We start from the raw sequence: 6,000 nt of genomic DNA, 5'->3' as shown, positions 1-6,000 counted from the left end.
TCATCGTCCGCAGGTCATTCGCACAATTACGCAACGCGTAAGTGTATAACGAATCGTCCGTCGAAAGTTCAAAGAGCGCGCAAGCAATTAACAAGTCCGCGCGCTCATATTGAGACCCAAAAAAGGGTCGCTCTCACCTCGACCGTTGCGCAATCGAACTTTACTTAAATAAAGCATCTCGCGGAGGTGGCCGCACGTAACCATATAATACATAATAATACTCGCCGTAGTTGGAAATCGCTCTTCGCGCGTGAGAATTTATCAGCTTATTTTCGTCTCCTCCTAATGCGCGATCGCGCGAGCAGGAAAGAAACTGCTGCAGCCTGCAATAAATTCGAGTCGATAGCCAAAGATGAGGATCGATAAGAGCGCCTGTTTGCTCGTACGCGAATGTGCATTACCCTTCTGCGCATACACACTCGCCGTCGGTTCGCGGGCATCCTTCTATCCGGCTAATGGTGAGTTATGAGCGGTGCCACTTTTCGCTTCTTACGGCCGATTTTGATGTGCGATTACCTTCTATCGAGTGGCTGGGAAATTTATAAACGACCGCACGCTCTGATCGATCCTTTCATTCACTTCGCTTCCTGATTCGCGAGTCGACTCTGTCGGATATGCTATTGGACTTTCTACGCGTTTTCCTGAAAATTTGATACTCAATTGTACGGCAAAAATTTTATAGCGGAATTCAGGGGTTTCGACAACGTCTGGATCGCAGAAGCTCGCCATTTACGGGCCTGGCGCACATTAAAGGAAATAGAGGCTGGCCGTTGAAATCAATCATTCGTATTGCGCGAGGCAGTAAAGTGATCTTTTTCGAAAACAAATTCCGAGAAGTGCGGCACACGGACACTTCGTGGGAAAAAGCCGCGATAATTCGAGCCGATTTTTATAGACCAGCCGTACGAACAATATGGAAAACCGCGCTCGCTTTATATAAGCCGTAATTATAAACAGTATAATAGTGCCAAGCGTAATGCGTATAATTACACGGAGGTGTCGGAAAAAATGTAAATCGGCGCTTATATACGGCGCGGCGGTTTTGACGTGAAGGTAATTAACGGCTTCTATATATATTTTGTTTTTACTCTATGCGGGTCCCGCTTATTGGCGCACGACGTGTCGCGCAATGCATAGGAGCTGGCACTTTCTATGGACTGTAAAATCTGCGAAATGCGCAATAAACTGTAATTGGCTCTCGTAATTTTCACTTGGATCCGATTGTAATTTTTGCACGCGCGTATAATTTTCATTTTTATTGTAAACCCGTACTACAGCAACTTTCTTCGTTGGATATCCGCGCGAAATAATCAAATCGAAAATCATAACCGAAAACTCGGCGTACAAATCATAAAATCTCAGCAATGAAAAACACCGCGGGCCGCGTGCGCGATCAGCTCGCTCGCATCAGTTCTTTAATTCATGAGGCATTGTCGAGCCCATCATCGGCTCGCGACAATGTTCTCCCTGGCGTATTGTGTGTCGCGCGCTCGCGAGTAGAGTAACGGACCACATCTCGCGAGCGCGCGGGACAAAAAGAAAAACGGGTTCTCCCGCGTCCATTTTTCTCGCTCGACTTATATCCTCTCGCCTTACCTTACCTACGGCCGCGCCGTTAACGATATTCGTGTGCCTCGTACGTATGCTGCGCCGGCGAGGGAGGGCATGGAACGGGCCGATTAGATGTGGATCGCCGTAGGAGCGCTTTGATTTGTTGGGGAGTTGCTCTCGGTTTGATTGATCGTTGATTCGAAACGAAAACAAGCATGACGAGCGGCGCGTGCTCGGATTTCGGTCTATTAGGCGCGTTATTGATGCTGCTCTTTTTGCGATCATTAATTAGCATCGCGCGCGAGTTTTATTTTATTGCATTGGCGGCTGGTATTTTTAAATTCGCTATTTGTTATTTTGCCTGCTTCTGATTTGCATAAGTGAATCTCGCTCGAATTTTTCAACTTTATAGCGTTGACGAATCAGTTTATTAGTTTATTAGTTTATTAGTGATTTCAAGTATACCATTACGCTTCCAACAGTTCATTGGGATTGGAAATTATATCAGTATTCGTATCAGAATTTCAGAATTTCCCCGTGCACTCACGCGACATATACACACCTCCAGCACGTGCGTCCAGCATGTCGTGACCAGCGCCGGAATCATCTGTAATACACCGATCTCGGGCAACTGCAGAAAAAGCCACGTTAGTCAGCTCTTTTTCACTCGCGCAACATTTTTAACCATGACCAGGAATGGTTACGCGTACACATGCATGTCATTCAACTCGACGGCACACGTGCGGCGGACGAAAACGTCCCATAAGCGCATAAAAAACCTCGATATAACGCAATAGGTAGACCAGTACTGCGCCTAGCGGATCTGCTGCAATTCGAGCCAGCCCAGCAGTGCGCAACAGAGCGGCGTCGGCCCCCACTGCGCACACATCGCCACATAATGCGACGTATGCGCGGATGCATGGAAGAGTCGGAGAACGCAAATTTTTTCAATTCAAGCCGGCCGCTCTCTCTCTCTCTCTCTCTCTCTCTCTCTCTCTCTCTCTCTCTCGTGCGCGCGCGCGCGCGCGCTTGGGCGGTGGCGCGTCGCGGCTTTTCGTCATCCGAGAAGCCCGTCGCCAGCGCAGCCCGATGACGCTGTCCCGCGCTACGGGCGCTTGTATTACGCGCCGGGGGGCGGCTAATTTTTTGGGAAATGGGGAATGAGCGCACGGGCTTATTGTTGTGCGAATATTGGTGCCGCGCGCGCGCGCGCTGCGTATAATTAGACTTAATTGAGCGGCGCCACTGCTAGACGCGTGGTGTATACTTGGTATAACGCCGATGGTATGCGCGTAACAGTGGGCGACCCCGTTCGACGTTTTCCACCCACCGTCTGCGCGCGACTCGCGAGAACTGCCTACGTTGTCTTCTCGGAGGATGTGAGTAGCGGTGGCTCGAGTCGCGGGGAATCTTTGTTTGTCACGGCAGGCAGCTTTCCTGCGATCGCAAGAAAATACCGGATTTAACCGTTCTATGCTTCTCGGTATAGATGCGAAATCTCGTTTACTTTTGAAAGAAAAATATATATCCTTAGAAAATGCATTTGTGTAAGTAGATGATTAGGACGCAGGTCAGACATTGAGACCCAGTGCACAAAGGACGTTAGCCTTCTCAACATGATATTATTATATCGTATGATTTACGGCACAAACTAAGTGTCATCTAACTTGGAAATAGGGCAACTCTGTTGTTTCATCCACAGTCCTTGGGCATTTTAAAAAGCGAGACCACTAATGCCACCGACTCAGCGCGTATACTTTCGACGCGTATCACATAAACACCTATACATGCGACGAACACGACCACTGCTGAACGTCGTCCGCGACAATCTCGTTAAATTGAAGTCAAGTTCATAAACAGCTCCTGCACTTATAAAAAGTGTGTCGGCGCATAATTGCAGACTCAGTCTCGTGGATCATCGTAAAAGTGAAAATTTCATTGGCCAATTAGCGTTGGATAGCGCGTTGAATCGCGGCAGATGCACTGCCATGATCCGCGATCGGCGCGCGGCCTTGTAACGCATCGCGCATCGGCTTTATACATAGAAATTCGCATCGCATGAGTTTTCCATGAAACTCGCGCTCGTACGTGCGCGTCGAGGCATTGCGGTATACGCTGCGCCTGCAAAGTACTGCTATAATCGCGCGGCATGTATATATATATATATATATAAGTAACTATATGGTGCACCATCGCACGTGCGGATTTGTGCACTGTTCTTTTGCGATCAAACTAGCTACAACTTTCGGCCTGAAACTCATTGAAATTTTACGCGTTAATTAAATCGTCGTCTTACTTACGCGAACGGCGAACATCGAATTTCGTAGTCGCGCTCAAGTTGCATGCAGGCGGATCATCCGAGCTAAACCGCGCTATAATGGCTCTTAGGCTAATGTCGAACATGCACACGACTGTTCGTGAGAGAGTGAAATTCGATTGACAAGTTTTTCGTGTCGATGCATGCCTGTTACACTACCGCGGCTATAGCTATATGCGCATTTGCTGGAGCTCGACTTTATTCTCAGGAGATCGATACGCGATCTATATACCTATACCTATATATTATAATATTGTGCACATAACGCGCAGCGCTCCGGGGTACAGTATGTTGCGTAACGGTAGCCCGTACACGCGTTTCTCGTGTCTGAAAGGGTATGTTTTCGCCTGGGAAAAACGCCACGCGAAAATCGCACTTCTGCGAGCTTCGAACATCTCGCGCTAGCACTCCTCGATTGCGCAACCTCGCATACGACGATGCTGATGCGGTGAAAAATACTGCACACCTTCACCGAGCTGTGTGTATATACGCGTACGAGCATTATCGGCTTTTGCCTGTTTTCCTCGGGTCAAACGTGTAGGTATAATAGTATAGGCGAATTCAGGAAAAGCATAATAAAAATTGTCCTCGCTGTGTTATTACTCGGTGAGTGATTTCGGATTCGCGTAATTCCTGCACCTTTTAAATTTTTATACTTTTAACGCCCACAATGTCTTACGGCGAGCCGTCATTTTTATGGGAAGAAAGCATGGCTAAGTGTTGCCCGGAGCAGTATAGAGCATAGATTTCGGTGCCGGTGCATGCACATTATATGACGTAAGTTTATTCTGAATAAAGACATTTTAAGTGAATTCCCGCTCGTAATCGTCGTCCATCTATACATTAAATTATGTAAAATCGGGATACGTTCTTTTTATGCGTGGTTTATGACAGAAAGAAAAGGAATGATATTAATTCCGGTGTGCAATTTATGTGGGATTGGGAGTCGTTCGATCGGAATAATATACGCGACGATAAGAGCGATTAAGAGTGGAATAAGTAATGCTGCGGCGGCTCGCGACATAATAACGCTCTTCCTTATGGCTACTCGTGCGACAGATGCTCGATTACGTCCTTAAACCTTGTAAACCATATAGCCGGCTGCGTTTCTTAACGAACATCGCTCTCAACCGCAACGATCATTATAGTGGATATAGCACGAATTCTCAAAAATCATTCTGATTGATTTTCGTTACGTAAAGTGTCACTTTTGCGTTGCGTCACGTGACTTTCGAAAATCGACGTATTTTACACGTCCCAGCGCAGCTCGGAGGCCTTCACATTCACCTCGTAACTCGAAGCGGCGTAAAAGCGCGCGCGTGTAAAAAACAAAAAACAAAAACAAAAAACAAAAAACAAAAAACAAAAAACAAAAAACAAATCGACGAGGGCGTCGACCTTGGGGCTCGAATTCGACGAGCGCTCGCCTTGGACATTCCCGCGCGGCCTCCGAAAAACGAGAGGCTTAAAGCACCTGCGCGCCAAGGCGATCCGCGCACCGCACAGCGCCGGTGTGCAGAAGAGCCTCGCGGATACTCCTTCATTTTCACTCTCGCTTTCAACTCCAGCATCAGCGGCAGGCAGGTATAGGTGGGTACGGGCAGTGCCTCCTCTCGATTTCTTCGATCGCAGTCCCGCGGACGGCGGAGGAGAGCCGAACACGGCGGCGGCGTGTGCGCGGTCATGTGCAGGAAGGCGCGGTGTACATACACGAGTGTATACTGCAGTGAGAGGCAAGTCCGCGAGCGGCGCGCGATCGAGCGGCCGAAAAGTGAAATGGGTTTCGTAATTGATCGGATGCGGCAAGGCCGACGCTTTAATTAGCTGCGGAGCCCTACATACCTGCAGATATTTATCTGCGTCTATAGATTCATCTGTGCGTGTATTCCGGCTTCTTTCAGCCCTGTGTACGCAAACTTTTACATCGATTCGCAGAGCTATGCAAGCGCGCACTTGTTGCGCGCGCGAAACCTCGCGCTGGGCGTATACGTAACGCTTTGCATGCACACACGCGCGCGGATCGGTTTATTAGTAATGCGCGGCTAATGTTTATTTATGGCTTGATAATCAAAAGGAACCTCGAGCGAGAGATATGGTAATTGGCAGGGCCGGGGCATATCTCGATGCAGCGT

This window comes from Nasonia vitripennis, chromosome 1, assembly GCF_009193385.2.
Source record: "Nasonia vitripennis strain AsymCx chromosome 1, Nvit_psr_1.1, whole genome shotgun sequence".
Classification (NCBI taxonomy): Eukaryota; Metazoa; Arthropoda; class Insecta; order Hymenoptera; family Pteromalidae; genus Nasonia; species Nasonia vitripennis.
This window is presented reverse-complemented; position numbering follows the sequence as displayed.